Below are 22044 nucleotides of genomic sequence, written 5' to 3'. Positions count from 1 at the left end.
GTATCTGCTATTAGAATGACCACTGGGTATGTACATGTTTGACTTTTGAATGCTGATTGTAGGTGTCAGTTGTGTGGAATTATGGTTAGGTTTCTCCTAGTTATAATCCATTTTACCTGTCATTATTTTCCCTTGGTCATTGTAGATGTTTTCTGTTACATCTATCCATCATAGGGCCTTGTCTGAGAATTGATGCTTCAGCTTTAAGGGTAGGCCTCTAAAGCTTAATAGTGTTTGTAAAGTAGGACCATTGTATTCCTAGTATATATAGCTGTTGGGACCATAGGTAGACCCCTGTGCTAACTTGGGATAAGCAGTTTTTCAGCAATTTAGATTAGATTCTATTGGGTTCTTCTTCTAGACAAATGTGTATTACTGAGGCATGGACAACCATGGTTAGCCTATGGTCATAGAGAAACAGTGGAGGGGACTGGTGTGCAGAGAGCAAAATGAAGCCGACTTTCAGAGAAAAACTGACTGTCACCTTTTAGAGGCAGTTTAGTTCCAGAGGTTAGAATAGATTTAATTCTTGGCAGCTTTGTAGTACCTGATTTCCAGCTCCCACTGTAATTTCTACTTGTCAGTTCTGTGAAATACCTTTATTTCTTTTTAATGTAAGTTCTCATTTTGGGCTAAGTACCTTTGTATATGTTTTTGTTATTGCCACCCAGAAAACTTTGTCTAAGAGAGTGGCATGTTGAGATGAAAATATACACTGAGTAAACAGAAGGGAGTGAGGAGACCATTTCCTGTGAGATGTTGATATAATTTTAACTTATAATGCTGGGCAGTAACACAATGGTGATGATTATTTTTAATGTGGATTTGAGTACTTACCTGTGATTTAAATTTAATTAGGCATCTGTTTTATATTGCTTATGTTCTTTGGTGTACTGGCTTTCTAATTTAAACAACTTTTCTTTGAAAATAATAGAATGAAAATAATAGAATGAAAATAATTTAGTATTATCTGTAAAATTGAACATATATGTAACCTGTGACACAATTTCCCTTCTAGTTTGTAAGTCATGTTCTTGTATGTCTGTACCAGGATATGTGCTCAAGAATGATTTGTTAGATGCATTATTTGTAGTAGTGTAAACTTAGAAATACTGAAATATACAGCATAGGAGAAAGGATGAAGTTGTGAGTACATTAACATGTTCATACAGTCATATATTGAAGTGTTATAGAGTAGTGCAAATGAATGACCTATAACCACATATACTCACACTGTTTATCTTAGAAACATATAATATTTAGTGAAAACTAGTGTGTCTTCTCCAAAAAAAAAACACATACCCAGGCTTACCTTGGAAATATTTCTTGTTTGGTTCCAGATCTCTTTAATAAGTAAATATTGCAAGAAAACAAGTCAGATGAATATTTTTGGTTTCTCAGTGCATATAATAAAAGTTTATACTGTTGGTGGCAATGCAAGTTGGTGCAGCCACTTTGGAAAATAGTGGAGATTCCTCAAAAAATTAAAAATAGAGCTAGGCTATGACCTGTCCCTTGCACTGCTGGGTATTTACCCCAAAGATACAGATGTAGTGAAAAGAAAGGCCACATGTACCCCAATGTTCATAGCAGCAATGTCCACCATAGCCAAACTCTGGAAAGAGCCCAGATGCCCTTCAACAGATGAATGGATAAAGAATATGTAGTCCATAAACACAATGGAATATTACTCAGCCATCAGAAAGGATGAATACCCAACTTTTGCATCAACATGTATGGGACTGGAGGAGATTATGCTGAGTAAAATAAGTCAAACAGAGAATGTCAAATATATGGTTTCACTTACTTGTGGAACATAAGGGATAACATGGAGGACATTAGGAGAAGGAAAGGAAAAAGGGAATCGGAGGAGGAGATGAACCATGAGAGACTGTGGATTCTGAGAAACAGAGTTTGAGAGGGAAAGGTGTGGTGGAATGGGTAAGCCTGGTGGTGGGTATTAAGGAGGGCACGAATTGCATGGAGCACTGGGTGTGGTACATAAACAATGAATCTTGGAACACTACATCAAAAACTAATGATGTACTGTATGGTGACTAACATAATACAATAAAAAAAGTTATGTTTATACTATATTACAGTCTATTTAGTGTGCAATAGCATGCCTAAAAACAATGTACATACCTTAATTTAAAAATACTTTATTGCTAAAAAAATTTTTATTGCTAGAAAATGTCACCCATTTTCTGAGCTTTCAGTGAGTCATAATCATTGATCACAGATCTCCATAAGTAATAATGAAAGAAGTTTGAAATATTGCAAGAATTACTAAAGTATGAGACAGACACAAGGTGAGCAGCTGTTGCGAAAATGGAGCTGATAAACTTGCTTGATGCAGGGTTGGTACAAACCTTCATTTTGTTTAAAAAAAGGGGGGGGCAGTATCTGTGAAGTGCAATAAACTGAAGCACAATAAAATAAGCTATGCCTTGTAGTGTGATTCTTATTTTAATGGGGGAAGTTCAAAACAAGTTAAAAACTAAACAAAGGGGGTGCATGGATGGCTCAGTGGGTTAAAGCCTCTGCCTTCGGTTCAGGTCATGATCCCAGGGTCCTGGGGTCGAGCCCCGCATTGGGCTCTCTGCTCAGCGGGGAGCCAGCTTCCTCCTCTCTCTCTGCCTGCCTCTCTGCCTGTTTGTGATCTTTGTCGTCAAATAAATAAATAAAATCTTAAAAAAAAAACTAAACAAAGTGTTTAATTATACAAAAACAGGGTAAAATGTTAAGGAAAAGTGAAAGTATGATCAAGGAAAAAATTAGGATAGTAATTTCCTATATGGGATGTGGGGCAGGTTATAATTGGGGATGAAAACACCAGGAACTTAAATATAATGTTCATATTATACTTTTTAGGAAAGAGATGAGTTGATCATATTTATTTATAGATATCATATTTATTCTCTACACATATTGAATACCTCCTTAAAGCTAAAAACTTATAAATATGTTTGGTATAAAAAATAATATATATATATTTTACAAAAATAACCATCATAGAAACAAACTCAGCATTTCTAAAACTGAAATAATCACAGTCTTTTAAAATCAAGTGTTCTTGGGGTGCTTGCATGGCTCACTAAGTTGAGTGATAGACCCTTGGTTTCAGCTCAGGTTGTGATCTCAGAGTCGTGAGATCTAGCTCTGCCTTGGGTTCTGTGCTTAGTGCAGAGTCTGCTTGGGACTCTCTCCCCCTCCCTTTCCCTCTGTCTGTCTGCCTTGCTCACACACATTCTCATGCTTTTTCTCAATTAAAGAAGTCTTTAAAAAGAAATCAAGTGTTCTCTCCACACTTTGCTCTTTATTTGCCTCATACCATCTTCTCAGCCTCCAAGTCTTAAGGGTTACTCTTGACTTCTTTATCCTCAGATTAATTTATTGACTTAACTTACAGGTATTTACGTGCTACAGATATTGTAATAAGCAAAACTTATAATGAGCATTTTCCTAAAATAAATGAAGCAGTCTTGATCTTTTCCTCTCTTGTAACATGAGGTTATTCAACAGGTTCTTTCCTTTCCTATCAATACGCCTAGATGAATCTGTGTTTTCTGTTTAGAGTCCCTGAATTTCAAGTCCTTACATGCCTGTACTGTTTCCTGACTGGCTTTCCTATCTGTATTCTTCCCTCTTTTTAGTTCATTCTTCTTCTTCTTTTTTTTTTTTTTTAAGATTTATTTAATTATTGGAGAGAGAGCACATGAGTGAGCTTGCAGGAATGCCAGAGGGAAGAGGTAGAGGGAGAGCAAATCTAAGCAGACTCCCTGCTGAGTGCAGAGTACATCAAGAGGGCAGATCCCATGACCCTGAGATCATATTCCAAGCCAAAAACAAAAGTCAGACACCCAACCGACTGAGCAACCCAGGCACCCCTTAGTTCATTCTTCTTACTGATACAGGATTCATCTTCCTAAAGCATTTATTGATCATTTTTATACATTTCCTCAGAAACCTGGGGTACTAGAATGTTGAGGTACATTTTCTTTAGGTGGGGTACCAGTCTTCTACAAACTATTTTTTTTTACCAGGGGTCCACACTCCTATTTGGGGGCAGGAGGTTAGAGGGAGACACACAGGTACCTCTCTTACTGGCTGCTTCACCTTAAGGCGTGGGGGTGGATTTGGCCTGCCTGATATTCTTACTCTTTGTGCTGCTGATAGCCTTCAGACTTCCGCTAGCTTCAGATAACATAGCTTTTTTGTATTTGGGATTCTCAGAGAAACTCCTGTATTTTGCAGCAAATGTGGTAGTTTTTTTGTTGTTGTTTGTACTTCAGTTAAGATTTTGTTTTCTGTATTTCTGGTATTCCTCTTAGTTTCTGGTCTATCTTCTGGTTTTTTTAGTCTGGTCAGCACTGGAATCATTGTCAGTAGAATCAACATTTCATTGTGCCACTGTCTTAGACAAGGTTCTTTTGGTGCCAGTAACAGAAATTCATACAAGACTGCTTAGCCCAGAGTAGAATTTATATCAAAAAACAACAAAAATCATTTCATAGAACTGATGAGGGGGAATTGCAGTTGATCTTTACAGGAATTTGGAAATCAGGGACCATGTATTTCAGATCTAATTTCTGTAGATTTGGTATGAGATAGGGAGGCTACGGTGTGAGTTGAGTCCACTATCTTGATTCAGTCTGATTACCAGTTTTAAAAACAGTTTGCTGAGTAGATTCCTTTATATATAGGAAGTTTGGTAGAAGATATTTCCATCATGGATGTCCAGTTGTTATCTCTAGCCTACTTTTATATGTAGATGTGACCAATTTATAAGTGTTCGAGGAGGAAACTTCTACAGGTGGGGGCATCAGTTGAAACACTTAAAGTATGCTATTTAAAGATCTTATTTATTTATTTGACAGAGATCACAAATAGGCAGAGAGGCAGGCAGAGAGAGAGAGGGGGAAGCAGGCTCCCTGCTGAGCAGAGAGCCCGATGCGGGGCTCGATCCCAGGATCCTGGGATCATGACCTGAGCTGAAGGCCGAGGCTTTAACCCACTGAGCCACCCAGGCAGCTATTTAAAACTCTTTAGGATATTTAAAGTTTTACAAAATGTGGACCAAAGATCATAGTTTTGAAGCATCTAGAAAAAATAAGTTTTATGAAGTTAAAGTTAATTCAGTATACTAATACTAATCAATGTCAAGAAAAATTCACTTAGCAAAAAAAAAAAAAAAAGGCAAAGTAACATGAGAAGGGTATAATGTACCCATTTACAGTTAGGGTTTTTATAATTTCTTGGAAGTAGCACACATGTACCTTTTTTTCTTGAGTTGCAGTGGCAGTCTCCTTTTGGAAAATTATTGATTTTGCTGGAAATATTTAAATTGGTATTTTATCAAGTTCTGGCAAGGATATTTGGAAATCAGAAGTATTATATGCTGATGGTAATATAAATTGATAAAGCTGTTCGGAGAATAGTTGTGCAGTATTCAGTAAAGTAGAAAATATACATGTATATACTTTCATGTATGCCTTAGAACAGTGTTCTCAACCAGGGCATTGTTACCTCTCAAGGGACTTTTGGTAATGCCTGTAGACCTTTTTGGTTGTCACATCTGTGGAGGCATCTAGTGAGTAGAGATCGAGGATGATGCTAAAATGTCCTACAGTTGACAAGGCAGACTCCCACAACAGAGGATTATTCAATCCAAGATGCCTGTAGTGCTGAGGTTGAGAAACCTTGCTTTAGAGAATAAAGTTCACATGTTTTTATATTGTGAACATAGAGGTTTGCTCAAGGATGTTCCTTAAAGCATTATAATACTACAAAATTAGAAACACTCTAAGTGTCCATTAGTGGACAATTGGATAAATAAGATGTGGTCTGCATATGTGATTCAGTACTTCATAATAGGAAGCTTCATATTAGGGTATCATTCATAATAGTATTCCTATTATAAAGTAATTGGAAGTACTGAATCAAATACTGTTGAAAGGAACTAAGTAGAGGCTCCTGGGTGGCTTAGTTGGTTAAGTGTCTGCCTTTGGTCCAGGTCGTGATCTTTGGGTCCTGGGATTGAGCTCCTTGGCTGACTCCCAGCTCAGCGCGGAGTCTGCTGCTTTCTCTCCCACTGCCCCTCCCCCCAACTTGTTTTCTCTCTCTCCCAAATAAATACAATCTTTTAAAAAAAAAAGGAATGAAGTATATCTATATTAGTAGATCACAAAGATAATGTTGAATGAAAAAAGCAAGTGTTTTTTGTATACCACTTACGGAAATTGAAAAAATAACACAAAACATGACTTTTACTGCAATATGTAAATAAAAATGTAGAAAATGTAAAAGTACATGTCAGTTTCATGACAGTGGTTGCTAATAACGAGGTGAAAAGAAGGAAATGGCACTAGGAATGATGAATAGTGGACTTTATCTCTACTTAAGTCTTTTATAAATATAAAGTGAAACAAAGGTTCATATTTATGGACATTGAATTCACAATGTGAGTGCCATTTGTTATAAATTCTGGTTGGGGAAATGTAGATATTTGTAATATTATTTATTTATTTATTTTTATAGTTCCAAAATTTCTCAAAAAAAAAAACAACTTACCTAATGAATTCCATTTATACCTTTATCTACATTTGGGTTTCATGGCACTTAGTATAGCATGCTTTTTCTTTTTTCAGTTCTTTCTGCTCAAGAAGTTAACTTGGTTTCTTATGTGGAGAAGTATATCTATTTTAAGGTATTCATTTATTTAATTTATTTTATTTTATTCGTTGTTATTATTTTAAGGTATTCATTGTTTATTTATGTGTATAGTTGTGGAGAAGCTATATTAACTGCTATTAACCAGTAAGTTTGTGCTTACTTCACAAAAGTAAAAGCCATCAAAAAGAACTCCCAACAACTGTTTATTTTTGTGTATTAGAATATATAGAAATAATTTGGCTTTCAGGAGAAACATGAACTATTTCTCCTATTTGGATATTTTGTTGCACTGATTTCTTTTTATTGTAAAAGTATTTGATTGTAATGGTTTAATCTTTTCAGTAAATATTCAGTAAATTAAATTTATCTAAGTGATTCTAGGAACTTTACCCAAAAAATGTACTTTAAAATCTGAACTCACATTTTCTGAATAACTGAAAATTTTTATAAATGATATTAAAGAAAGAAGATGGATATAATGTCCAATATATATATTTTGGAACATAAAGATCAATTTTTATATGTGATAAAATATATTCGTAGTAAAATGAAGTGGAGATAGTGCATGACCTATAATTTTTTTCCTTAAAGTGATATTGTGTCTCAAATACAATGTAATTAAAAGTTATAACTATTCATGATACCTTTGAATTTAAATTATGTCAAATTAAATAACTTAGATTAAAATTGCATTTATAATTATATGAAAGTTTATAATTTTTAAACAAAAAGCATTTACCAAAAATTACCCAAAGTTTAGAAAACTCACTAATTTAAATTTAAAAACTTAAAATAACCTTTAGCTAATGATTTTTATGTACTTTTCTTAGAACTTAAAGGCAAGAATAATAACCCATATTTCCTTACATGTAAATGGCAATCCGATCAAAAGGTGACTGAAAATTAATGACTTTATTTTAAAAGATACAGTTCTTAAAATTTTAGATTAGCTATAATTTTTTTGTTAAAGGATTTAATACAAATGATAAGAATGGCTTAATTATAAAATTCATAAAGATAATTTAAATTCAGAATATTTAATTTAAGATAATTTATGCTCAAATGTATAATTATGAATAGTTATGACTTCTAACTATATAGAATTTAAAATAAGTCCTATAACCTTTTTAGATAATTTTCATAATTAGGTGAGAACAAGGCACGAACTATCTCCCATTTGATTTTCTTGCTAATATTTGCAATTTAATACTAGAGTTATTCCTTAATTGCTGAAAAGGAGTCATCTATAACATGGTTACTAATTATTTTTCTATAATACAATATGTAATTTTAAAGGTTTTATTCAAGAAATGAGTTGGTTAAAAACTTGTAACAGAACAGCTTATTAATGCTGTATATGTAAAGGTAGAGTTAATTCTTTGGTGGATTCAGTGTTTATGGAAAAGAATAGCTGATTAAACTTAGGAATTTATTAGAATTAACTTTCCTTCATGTGTAAATATCTGTACTCCTCCAATAAAGTCATGAGGTTCTGGTTTGAGCAAAACGGTGAGACCTTTAACTGTACCCTTTTTAGTGCTGGCTCTGTGAGGAAGTACTACAAACATTGTGCATTCTTTTCGAGTTGAATTTTAGGGAGATAATATGGAATGGGAGAGAATTAGCACAGTTATTTTAAAATAATACTCACTGCTGAAGAAAATTAATGATTGCCATTAGCTATTTTGGGTTCTGTTCCCAATATCCCATATATATGAGTTTATTGCCTGTTCGGGCACTTACTGGGGCTGTTTTTGTGGGAAAACTTTTGATTCTCTGACTTAGGATGTAGGTATCTGTAATTTTAGTTATTGAGTATCCCTGTAGTAAGCTCAAGAGGTGCAAAATACTAACCTTTATTTTCCCCCAATTTTAAGCCATTTACAAATGTTTATGATGATGAATTTTGGCTTTGTGGCTTTTTATGGCTGCTGTAGAATTTGATTTGCTTTTTCTTAAATATTTTAAAAGACTATTATTTTTAGTATTATCTTAAAAACTTATTTACCTGTTCACTTCCATGTTTTAAGTAAGGATCAGGAAGTACCAGTGAAAAGCTTATAATTATGGGAACATTTTCTGCATATGGGTGTGTGTGTATTTGTACGTGTTTGTATGTGTGTGTATGTGTATATGTATATCTAATTTTTTAAAGCCTGCCTTTTTCTCTCCACAGAGAAGACTTGAAGCAGCTGAGAATACGCACAAATTTGATTATAAATTTGAAAAAAACTCAAAAAGGCACTGAGGGATATTTCATTTTTCTTTGTATTGGAATGACTGGTGATTAGTTAAACTTGGTGTGGTTTATCAAAATTTTAAATTATAAGGGTGTGCCTGGGTGGCTCAGTCAGTTAAGCATCTGACTTTTGGTTTAGGCTCAGGTCATGATCTCATGGGCTGTGAGATTGAGCCCTGACAGACTCCATGCTGAGGTTGGAATAAGCTTGAAGATTCTCTTCCTCTGCCTCACCTTCCACTTGTGGGATTGCCAGTGTTGTGCTCTCCCTCAAATAAATAAATCTTAAAAAAAATTTTAATTATAAGGCCAAATATTCTCAGATCCTGAACCCTGAGTCTGGTTGAAACAATGCATTTAAAAAAAAAACAAACCACCAAAACCAATAAACTTCAGCATGAATTTCCAGCTTAAATCCATCTTTATTCTAAACCACCAAGTTAAGGTGTTTTGTGTCTTTATGTGCTCAGGCATTAACTTTGAATCAATACGTCTATGGAATAATTTGGAGAAAACTTTCTCTTCTTTAAGGACCTAGCCCCTAAGCTTTTCAAAAGGCTTTCTGCCCTTCTTATCCTTTACTCACTTACCAGATGGATGCTTTAACTGCTAAGCCCAGTTTTACTTTCTTTTGAAATTATTTTTCTATATCCTGAGATGTAATACCATATGAATCATATTAAGGTTCAATAAGCAATTAAATTTTTAAAAATCTTGCTGAATTGTTTGAGTTTAGTGGCACTGAATCAAATAGGTTAATACATCATTTCATTTCGTTTATTTGTTATGTATGCCTAGTGATTGTCCTTTTAGTTGCATGTGATGGGGAATGATGCTAAGTAGCAACTGTTGATTAGATTTTGAATATCTGTTTATATTGTTACATTTAATTTACATATCTTTTCTTGTATATTTTTTGATGCTGTTCAACATGTTCTTTCACTTTTTAAACTTTTAGCCATTATTATATCTGTTATATAAAACTGAGGTTATTGTGATGCTTCAATTAGATATGTGTCATATGTTTGAAAAATGACCAAACATTTACAGAGGTATTAGTTATGATTCTTCATCAGGTGGTATGATGCCTTAATTTCTGTTTTTCAGGTAGGTTTGAATTTATATTTGATTTCTGCCAGGTGTCTGAGCGGGGTCTTTTAAATGAACAGTATTTAGAAATAAAAGAATCTGTTCTGCTTAGAGGATTTGATAAGTAAAGTATGGTGCAGTTTTATGTAGCTCACCTAACATTGAAAAGGACAGTGAATGGAAATTGGAATCCTGTTCATTTCAGTGTAATTTTTTTTTATTATGTTCAGTTAGCCAGCATATAGTACATAGTAAGTTTTTGATGCAGTGTTCAAGGATTCAGTAGTTGTGTATAACACCCAGTTCTCATCACAACCTGTGCCCTCCCTTAATACCCATCACCCGGCTACCCCTCACTCTCCTCACTTCTGGAGTCCTCAGTTTCTTGGAGTCCACAGTCTCTCATGGTTTGTCTTCCTCTCTGGTTTGTTCCCATTTTCAGTATAATTGAAGGTATTTTTAGCCTGTGCTAATATAAAAATGTACTTCTTCTTGTTTCATAAATGTTATACATTATAAAAAAATAACTCTAATAAGCACAATTTTGTGTCAGTGTCCGTGTGGACAGAGTTTGGTGTTTAGTGGAAGTATGGACAGAATGTTTCCACTGGGAGAGGAAATCATTAGCTCTTAAAACTTGTTCTCTAGCAACCTTCTTTTTTTTTTTTTTTTTCTCTAGCAACCTTCTTTACTGAGTCTTGTTTTGTTTAGGTTTGGTTTTGTTTATTTAGCATACATCTAGCCCAAGTTGTTTGTTTTTAAAAATAATGGTAGAAAATGCTAGTTAGGATTTGTGTTGGGGGAATTGTGGTGGTTGAAGCCTCTGCGCTGAGAGTGATTTAATAGATATGTGTTTAGCTGTGTCTTTATTATCTGTTTTTTCTTACATCTTAGATTGTCCAACTGTGTCTTCAATTAAGCTGGGAGATTTTCAACCATTATTTATTTGAATGTTACCTATACCCTGTTTTCTCTTTTAATTCTTTTCTAATTCTTTTTCTAATCTTCTAATTCTTTTTCTAATCTTGATCTACTTGTGTTTTAGAGCATTGCTACTTAAAGTGTGATCTTCAGGTCAGTGTTGGTCTACAAACTGATTTCATTGGTCTATGAATTATGGACAGAAATTTGAAGTGTACGGTTTTAGAAACTTTTAATAACAAGTTGATATTCCTGTGACATCCAAGCACAGATTTTTTTTTTTAAATTCACTTGTATTGAATTTTACAGTTTTTTTCTGCCATGGATTGACAATTTGAAAAATGGCTCTTCACAGATGGTTTCAGTATTATTTTGTTAGACCTTACTCTATTCTTTGTATTTTTAGCTGCTTTTACATATTTTTTTTCTGTATCTCTCTGAACTGAATTTTAGGTAGCTTTTAAATGTCTAATTCTTTTTCTACTTATATTATTTAACTTTTACCCTGAATTAAAACTATGTTTTTGATTTTTGGAGCATTTATTTAACTTGTATGTATATATTAAGCCCTTGTGGTATTTGGAATATCTTTATTGTATAATCTGTTCAGTAGTTGAAATCTGTAGTCTAATCCTGCTGTCTTTTGTTCTTTTGTTTGTGTTGACTCATTCATTGTATCTAGTATCTTTGTATGTTTTGTGACTTTTTTTTTCAAATTTGAGTAGAGTTTTTTGAAAGCTGAAGTATTCTTTGAGGTCTGGATTGAAGTTATTTTCTTTCACCAATAATTTACCCATGTTTCCTCCAGAGCTTGGGGTATATTAACAGTTTAAGAGTACTTTAAATGACATTGTCATATGAGATTTATTGGCTTATACATAAAGTGTGTAGTCTGAGAACCTTTTTGAGGGTTACACTTTGTCCTTACTGTGTCAAAAGAGAATTTTGGGGTGGGTCTGACTGCAAGGGGTAACAGGAGGGAGATCTTTGTGGTGCTCTTAATCTGAGGATGTAGCCCTTTGGCATAAGAGCTTTATAGAGGTGTTTCCTTTTGATAGACTTTTAGAGTGTCTCCTGAGTGTGTAGGCATCAAAATGTAAGCTACATTTTGTGCAGTGGAATGCATACTCTCAAGATAAAAGGTAGTTTCTGGTTTTGCTTATTCTTTTGTTTATGGCTTATGTGAATACTGTACTTTCTTGCTAGCTAAGCAGTTAATTGAAATAGATTTTTCTACTAACTTTCAAAAGTAACATCTAATAGTATCAAGGTATCTAGTCTGCCATACTGCTGGAAATCTGTGTTCCTCCATCTATCTATAATTTTGTTTCTTATCATGTATGTTGCTATTTTGTGCCTTAGCTTTCTTAAATTTTTTTTATTATAATAGGCATTTTTCGTTAACTCTTTTATTTTATCTCTTTGGTTTGTCAGACTTATTGTGTAGGCCCCCATCACAGTTTGTGCCCATGTATGTTTTCTAATCTCTTTTTCTCCTGTTCTTTGACTAGCCATATTATGGTTTATTAAAGACATCGTATATTGTAGTTATTCTTTTACTCATGTCATTCCATTTTGCTTAAATGCTATCTCTTCTTTTGACTCCAACTGCTTCTTCTAGCACTGTTGACATTTTGGGCTGAATAATTCATTTCTATGGGGGCTCTCCTGTGCATTGTAAGATGGTAGCAGCATCCCTGGCTTCTGCCCGTTAGATGCAACTAGTGACTTCCCTTTGTGATAAACAAAAGTGTTTCCAGACATTGTCAAAGGTCATTTGTAGGGGGTGATGTCTCCCGTAGTTGAAAACCACTGCCCTAGTCCTCTCTTGATTTGGTCTCGATTGAATAGCCTTCCCTGATTATCCATGCCTTTGGCTTTTACTTTTGGATACTTGGTAGTATGTACATATTGTCCTGATTGTATACTTGCCCCTTTTTACATTTGTTTGTGAATTTCTTGCTCTCTCTCCTTTCCTCCTGCTGTGTGTGTGTGTGTGTGTGTGGTGTGTACATGTGTGTTTGTTTCTTATTTGACCAAGTTTTAGAGTGCACGGACCGTGTATCTTTTTAATTTGTTTGCTGTTTTGGTCCATTCAGTACACATATTAGTAGTTTTAGATATACTAGTTGTTTGCCTTTTTTCCTGTTTTTTTTTTTTTTTTTTTTTTTTAATATGATAGCAGTAGGGGCTTAGGAAATTGGATCACTCTAGAAAATGGAGAACTTCAAGGTGTTCCAAATTATGAGACTTAGAGACAGCAAGTCTCTAACAATGTAAGAATACAGTACAATATGATAACAGTGTAACAGTGGTGTGTATATCCAGTAAATAGCTCTGGAAAATTCAAGACAATGCAAGATAGTTGTAAAGATATAAGAAAGATGTAATTTCTGTTAGAGGTATCCATTACATAAGTAACCAGAAAAATGTGCAATAGAGTAGAAAAAAATTGAGAAATACAGAAAGTAGAAGGATTTGTAGAAGCATGAAGTACGAATGATTAGTTCTACAGAGTGATATGAACAAAGTAATCAATACGTCAGGGTAAATTGTTAGGAATGATGGATGTAGCATCTGGCTAGGAGTGACTTGTATAAAGCTGACAAATGTGATATGTGAATGTTAGTAAAGTTGAAAACAAGTTGGGCACAGAAAAGTTACTTCTTACTACCAACTAAAGGGAAACCTTTAAAAGGGTTTTGCCCCAGTTGGGAGAGATACAGCTCAATTATAGATTTACCTCCACTTTTTTTTTTTTTTAAATTATGAGCCAATTCTAAGTAAAAATGTAAATTGAAGCTTGAATTTAATTACTTTTATAAGGTGCTTTTCCTCATGTAGGCCAAAATCTTCATATAAAGCAATCATAAGTGGGGCACCTGAGTGACTCAGTTGGTTAAGCATTTGCCTTCAACTTATGTCTGGGTCCCAGGGCCCTGGGATTGAGTCCTGTGTCAGGCTCCCATGTCAGTGGGGAGCCTTCTTCTCCCTCTCCCTCTGCCCTCCAGTCGTGCTCATTCTCTCTCTCTCACTCTATCTCAAATAAATAAATAAAATCTTAAGAAAGAAATCATAAGTATAGTATGTGTTCATTGTAGAAAAATTAGAAAATGGGGAAAATGACAGTTATAGTTCCCAAAGCCTAAACCACTATGATCACGTAGATTAGTTCCATTCTTTTGACTTGTATATGATCTGTGTCTTTCTCTGGATATAGATAAATGATGTGCCTATGTGTATGTATAAATATATATGTATGCATTATCATGTAGATTAGTTTCATTCTCTTGAATGGTATATGATCTCTGTCTCTCTCTGGATATAGATAAATGATGGGCCTATGTGTATGTATAAATATATACTGTGTATACATATATGTATGTGTTCATATAATATCAAATATCATTTAATATATTATGAACACTTCTCCATATCAGTAAAATTGCAGAGTGTGATATTCAGTGACAATATAGCATTCTATTCTGAGATTATCCCTAAATTTACTTAAACATTTACTTAATCATTTAGGTTTTCTTTGACACATACACACATGTATGTACATGTACCAATAATTTTCAGTGAACCACCCTTCTGAGGAATTTTGAGTGCATCTCTTTTATTCTTCGAAGAGTTATAACCTCCGCTGCAGTCTGTATCTTACAATTTGCCCTACAGAATTGATTTTACCTGTCTTCCTAAGAAGAACCCCAGTATTATAGCTGGGCATTGTTACCAGTGTTGGAGACTACATTTCCTATCCTCCCAAATTGTTAGGGGTGGCCAAAGGACAAAGCCCTGATTTATAAACTGTAGGCTGAAATTACACAGGAGAGTTAGAAGGGAGCAGGGTGGGCCTTTTCCTCCCCCTTTCTTTTTTCTGCTGCCTGCAATGTGCATGTATTAGCAAGGGTGCCCATAGTTCTCTTGGAGTGTGAGGCAACTTGGAGTAGAACAGTATGTAGTAGAGCAGAAAGGTGGAAGGAACTTAGGTCCTCAATATTTGGAGCTGCCACATCAACTTTTGATTGTCTATTTCTGGACATTTACATGGGGAGAATTCTATCCCTTTTTTTCCCCTCTTGTTTAAATCATTATATTATTATAACTTAATATTTTTTGGCTTGGGAAGGATATGACCTAATCCCATCTGATAAAGGATATGATTGTTTAATACTGTATGTAGTAATGTAATAGGTTAACTATAAGGAAACATGCACTGTGTCATGGTAGATTCTGGATCTATGTTGCAAACAAAAATCTGCTTTAAGACTGGAGAGAGATTAATTGGTACTGAAAGGAAAGTACTTAAAATGATACATAATTTCTGGATGTTTTTGTTAGCTATATTGCTGAATTTTGTTCCTAAGTGCTTTTAATAATTATCACAAATATTATTTCAGAAAACACTTTGTAGCTTTTGGGCAAAAGCAAACAAAATCCCTCCCCAAATCCACAAAACTAACCACAAACCATTGAGGATTGTATATTGTATCTGAATAATCCCTTCAAAAATTCCCTATGAATTTTTAATATTAAATATCTTGGATATTCACTTTGACAAAGTCAGTTCATAAATGTGACCTTTAATATTCTCTTAGTAACTTTATTGGAAGAATTTTGACAAATGAAAGAAACATTTTTGTTACTGTAAAGTTTTTTTAGTATTCTAAGAAAGTTGTTCATAACTGTAGTGAAAGAGCAAAGGATACACATTTTAAAAATTAAACTTTTTTTTGAGCAGTGTTAGGTTTACAGAGAGATTGAGTAGAAAGTGCAGAGTTCCCACATGAGCCTTTCACAGATACACAATTTTTTCCCCCAGGATATTCTACTGCCCATAATGTTATACATATAACAAGAGACTTTACAAAAGTACAAAAATTTGTGCTATTTTATAAAAAGAAAACCATACACAACTACAAATCATTTTACTCTAACCTAAGGTTTTCCCATCCTCAGCTCTATTAACATTTGAAGACAGATAATTCTTTTTGGGGATCTCTTCTGTGCATTATAGATGGTGAGCAGCATCCCTGATCTCTACCCACCAGATGCCAATAATATTATCCACTTAGGACAATCGAAAATATATGCAAGCATTGCCAAATGTCTCTTGGGAGGCAAATTGTTCCCCAATTAAGAACCATTGCTCTAACCAATTTATGATATTTTAGGATTTGATGTATTTCTTAGGTTGAGTTCAGAATTGAGGGGTCTGTAGTTCAAGGAACCTTCACACAGAAGTTATGAAAATAAAGTTAGAATCTTCCCTTACACTTGGGGACCATAGACAGTCTTCTCTTAATATGTACTATATTGTTTGAATTTACCTGTAATGTGTCAAAAAACCCATTTTAGAGTTTCTTATTTCCTTGTGAAAGGTTTTCATAGTTTGGGATCTACTATTTATGGATTTCAGGAGTGCTATACTGTGGGTAGATACAAACTTTAAATGTCCAACAATTTATGAGGTCAGTTGTGTTTGACTCTTTGTGGTGCTCTAATTAGATTGTCATTATATTCAAATTGTAACAGTTAAGTGATCTCATGTATTCTATCAAGGACTTTGAGCTTCTCAGATAGAGGATAGCATTAGATGTCAGCCAATCATTTTGTCCTTCAGAGTTTTTTCCTTTATATCTGAAATCCTGCCAAGTGTAACAGCTTGTGTGTCAGTTCCAAGAGAGGAAGCTAGCCTCTGTTAGCTTGTACTTAGTCCACTAAAGACTTCTAAAAACTTTACGTAGTTTACAAATAATAATGTCCACTTCCATTGGTACCTTGTACAATTATAAAACCTTGTTCGCTAGTGATGAAATCTCATCTGTAATAATTAAGAATATTCTTATTGTTTCTATCTCTGCAGAAAATTTCTAAAGACTTGGTGAAGATAAGAAAACTATCAGAAAGGCAGCGGCACCATTATCCTGTAAGTATTGCTTTGAAAAAGAAGTTTAAGAATATTTTAAGGGCACCTGGGTGACTCAGTGAGTTAAGCCTCTGCCTTCGGCTCAGGTCATGATCTCAGGGTACTGGGATCGAGGTCCACATCGTGCTCTCTGCTCAACAGGGAGCCTGCTTCCCCTCTCTCTCTCTGCCTGCCTCTCTGCCTACTTGTGGCCTCTGTCTCTGTCAAATAAATAAGTAAAATCTTAAAAAAAAAAAGAATATTTTTAAGTATCCAGTTGTTTGGGGGAAAATATGTTAGGTAAAGATATTTTATGTAAAATATAGAGCAGGATATATTATAATCATATTAATAATTTATAAAAACTAATCCAATGCAGTCCTTTAAAAATTGAGAATGTGTTCTTATGTATTGAGATGAGGATTTTACCAATAGCACTGAAAAATATCTCTAATTCTAACAAGGATTGATCTAGTTTATGTACATTTGCTTATTTAAAACTATCAGAATCCAGAAAATCATTGTAGTTTTGTAGGCTTGTGATTTGTTTGGGTGACTTATTGTTTAGGTTATTTTGCAGAATTATTTATTTGCTGATTTATTTATGTATTTCATTATTTATTTATTTGATTATTTAGTAAATTATTTATCTGATGAATTATTAATACATCTTCATGACATGCTTTAAATTATTTATAACTTAATTTTGAGTTTATTGCTTTTAGAGCCTGCATTGTTACTGACTAGTTTTGATTTTTTTCTTCGTGGTTCTTTAAAATTAAAGTATTAGCTCTAAGGCAAAAATGTATTCATTGCAGTGCCCATGGATTTTTTTCTTCTTTTTTTCCCATAGTAATTTATGGTAGAAATGAAATTTCAGTTATGCTTTGTTTAGTTCTAAATTTACCTGTTTAGGGTTACTGATGATAGAATGTTTATGTGTCGTGTGTATACTCAGTGTAGAGTCACAAATTAATGATATGGCCTATAGTGTGTAACTGAGGTTGAACATGTAAACCTCAGTCCACATTATCCTTTGTATCTCTAAAGGGCAGGTCTGCATTTCTTACTTGCTTTAGAATAACTGATAGAGTCTTATTACTTTATTTTAGAGGCAAATCTATTTTACTATTGGGATATTTTCAAAAAAGTTCACAGAAATGAAGTCAAACTTAGATTTGGATCCCTGAGATATAAATTTGACTGATGTAGCCTTTATTTTTTAAAATTCTCATTATATGTGTATTTGGCAAATAGCATGATGTTGATATACCTTTTTATATCAGTCATAGTGACATACTTATTATCATATCATATCCCTTATGGAAAGTTTTATACAACTCTATTTTAATGAACTAAAATAGACAAGGACTTTTATAAATGAAAGCTATAATTTCTCTGACTTTATCTCATAATTCTCTTATGTAAAGTTTCTATTTTTAACCAAATAAAGTATTTCTTCTTTCGTATGATTCTGTTTCATAAGGTAGTGCAGTTATTAGTGCTCTGTCATTGAATGGGTTTTAATGAATAGGTTAAGTAGTTGTTTGGGTAAAAGAATGTCATATGCACAACTTAGTCTTCTGTGTTTGCTTGCAGTGAATTACTGTGTACTTTACAGTTTTAATATTTCAGAGAGAGGCAGCATTGTACAATTCAAGTTAGATGCTGTTTTTAAATTTAATTTGATTAATTTAATTTATTTTTAAATTTTTCTTTTTTTGAGAGAGGGAGCATGAGCAGGGGACAGACATGTAGTAAGAGAGCAGAGGGAAAAGGAGAGAGACTCTTAGGCAGTCTCCTCACCCAGAATGGACACTGATGTGAGGCTTGATTTCACGACCCTCAGATGATGGCCTGGGCTGAAATCAGGAGTTGGATGCTTAACTGAGCCAGAAGGCATGCCAGGATGCTTTTGAAATATGGTAAAAATGGCTTCTGTAGACAGGTTTTACTATGGAATGTAAATTATGCATACACACACACACATACACACACATTTCTTATTTTGAAATATTGAATATATGAATGTTTAATTGGAATATTGTTTTAGTGTCTTCATATGTTTGCCTTAAAGGAAGTGGTTTCATTTGATTTGTATACATGGATTTAAAAATGTGTGTATTATACATATCTGTGATTTCTGTTTTGAAGATGAACAACGACAAATAGTGTCAGATATGGAATTTTATTTCAGAATGTGCTTCTGTATGCCAGTGTGGACTTCTTTTGAAGAAAAAGCTGCCTCTTCTCCAGTTTTGAATAAGATCTTACTATGTTAGTTGTCACAATAATCTACGCAGCCACACTATTAATATACATTTGTGGGGTATTAGCTGTGTTATCCAAGTGGTCTTCATTAGAAGATAAATATAATGTGCATGAACACACATATGCACACATATGGAAAATTTTCTCCTGACATCAAAACAGGTTTTTGGGACTTGTTTTTGGAAGGAGACATCAGTGGAGAGTTTCATAATAGCTATCATTTACTGAGCACTTATTATGTGCAGGTACAGGGCTTATACGTTTTACATGAATTTTTTTCTTCCTAGTGAGATAAATACAGCTATTGTCTTCATTTTATGAACGAGGAAACAGAAACTCGGAGATGTTAAGTAACTTGCTCATTGCCACATACATGGCAGTAAGTGATGGTGCTGGAATTAGGACTCACTGAGTGACTCTCGGGTCTTTCTTAGCCCATTACAGTTTTGCGTGTATAGTTGGTATTCATCAGTATTGGGTGGTTTTTTTTTTGTTTTGTTTTTGAGAATGTAGTTCTTTATTTCTGATAGGTTTAACTTGCCAAGTATAGTCACTTTGTGTTATACTTGGTCATTTTTCTAAACAGTAAGCAGTACTTGAGCTTCTTGACTTTTCTGATTTGATTATTCTTGTAATCCCATGTAGTGGATCAGAATACATAAAAAGAATCTGTGCCTCAGGGAATTGTATGGTTTGCCTGGTGGATGTCCACCACTCAGAGTCCAAGGCCATTTCCAGGGCTCTGTTAGGTCAAATCTGATTTCCCTTATGAAAATAATGGTATTAGCAGGATTAAACACATATTGTTAAAAGAATGATTAAGACTCTGATGCATGGGCTTTTATAGAAATGGCCACAAATGTACCATTAAATTAACTCTAAATATAGAGTTTAATATACAGTTAACTATTTTAACATGTGTGTAAAAAGGATGAGAAAATAGCCAATTGTAATTTTAAACACTTAAATGTAATTATTTAAAAGATTCTATAGAGCCTCTGGGCATAAGGAAAAATGTTGTGAATTTGGTTTGAGGCTAAGAGAGTGGGATCTTTCTATTCTCTTTGCTACCTGAAGACAAAGTTCTTTATTATCCTGGGTCTGAAGCACATGAAAGACATCAGAAAACAGATGAGCTAGGGTTAGTAGAGTTTGGGTGATGTTGGTGTGAGTGCCATAGGTAGCTGCATTTGTATGAACAACAGGGTATACTGTATGGATCAAAGTTTTTAAGTTAGAGTTTCCAAGTAAATAAGTAATTACATCATAAAATCCTCAAAATCTGTGTTTTAGGTAATATGAAATGATGTAATAGCTAGGATGACCATATAATTTGTCTTCCAATTCAGGACACACTATTACTAGTGTGATAGTAATATCTCACATGCCTGTTGAGTAATTCCTAATACCCTTACATAACATGTACTTAAGAGGAATGTTCATTCATGTACAGTATCTGTAAAAATACTTGATTTTGTGATAAAACTGACTTCTTTTGCCAGTATTTATATGTTTTTGTTAGGCAACGAAGACGGTTTGTGGCTATGACTTTTACCAACTGTGACTGAGTTTCACAGCTTTTGGAGACTATTTCCAAGAGGAAAGTGAAGAGGTTTTACTATGGGTTTGGCAAAGTTGCTCAGGGTATAATAGAGTGTTTTAAAACTTCTCTTCGTATCATACATTACAGGATCATCTGTGCTCATTTTGCCTTCTAAATCTTTTAATTGGTGGTATATTTAATGTTGTACTGAAAGCTAATCCTATTTGTTCTGCCTTCCAAATTTATAATTTTATGTTGGATGATCCAGTGTTTTCTCCTGCCTCAAAAAAACCATGTTACATGTCGTATGTATTGGTATGTTGGCAGTTTTGCCGAAATATTTTTTAAAAACAGCTGTTTTTCCTTGGTGAAATTTTGTATAGGAAAATAGGAATCTCTAGAAAAGGTTTTTGTTGTTCTTGTTTTTGTAGTTTCTTTTTTAATTCCCTCTTAACACATATTTATCTATAATGACATTGCATTATTAAAGTCATAGTTAGATTATTAAAGTTCCAGTTTATTTGCCTCCAGAGCATAGATCATTTAAGTTGAACCAGGTAATCACACTGCCATATTTGTGTTTGCCCAGTAAAAAGAAAAAATTCTTGTGCAGTAATTCTTATTCATATGTGTATATAAAATATCAGAACTCTTTTGTTCAGAAAGGCCTATTATGCTTGGTAACAAAGAAAGAGCTTCCTTACATTCTACCTTGAGTTGGTCACAGTATAAAGTACTTCATAAAATACTGCTGTAGTTCTAAGAGTAGTAACATAACTTATGTGTTGGCTCTGAGAGTGGCTCCTTTATAATTATGACAAGTGAAAGTACAGCCAAAGGTCACATTAAACACAAATTTCTTTCACACCCCGTCCATTTTGTGGATAGCATGTGAAGTACTGTGGGTCCCTGCACTGATATTTTAGGAGAATAACCCAAGGTTGTTCCTGTGGAAATGTTTCAAATACCTTTCTCCCTAACCTCCCATGCGATTGCTAAATTTGGCATGAATGTATATTTGAATCTTGGACTAATTAAATAGAACCTTATTAAATTTAGAGTTTGCAAATAAAAAAGGGGACTCATACAGTAAGGATTTCTTGGCGCACTAAATAATAGTGACATATGAGTCTTTAATAATACTGAGTATTATAATGTAGTGTCTTAGTGTTGTTGTTGCTCAGTGAAACAGTGAACACCAAACAACATAGCAGCAACTAAAACAAAATCCACACCAATGAAATTATGTAAGCGTGGCATGCCTATACATATACAACTTATTGATTATATATTCTATTTTTGACTTTGATTTGATTAAGAGTTGGAATATTAAAAAGATTATATATAGGAAAGCTGTCAAAATTATATAAAGAGGATATACGTACGATCTAGAGT

General features: G+C 33.8%; 1 protein-coding gene across 4 annotated transcripts in view; it reads left to right on the top strand.

The window, feature by feature from the left end:
- The window catches only part of TBC1D5 (TBC1 domain family member 5), a 555945-nt gene that overhangs the window by 34141 nt on the left and 499760 nt on the right, over window positions 1-22044 (top strand). For 2 of the 4 annotated variants that reach the window (XM_044252519.1, XM_044252520.1), the window contains exons 2-3: window positions 6651-6709; window positions 16794-16856. The gene's annotated coding sequence lies outside the window, so the exon portion shown is untranslated. The remainder of the gene's footprint in view (window positions 1-6650; window positions 6710-16793; window positions 16857-22044) is intronic. The other 2 variants (XM_044252521.1, XM_044252518.1) reach the window with 1 other exon arrangement.

This window comes from Neovison vison, chromosome 6, assembly GCF_020171115.1.
Source record: "Neovison vison isolate M4711 chromosome 6, ASM_NN_V1, whole genome shotgun sequence".
NCBI lineage: Eukaryota > Metazoa > Chordata > Mammalia > Carnivora > Mustelidae > Neogale > Neogale vison.
Note: the sequence above shows the minus strand (reverse complement) of the source record. Positions and strands in the feature narration are given on the sequence as shown.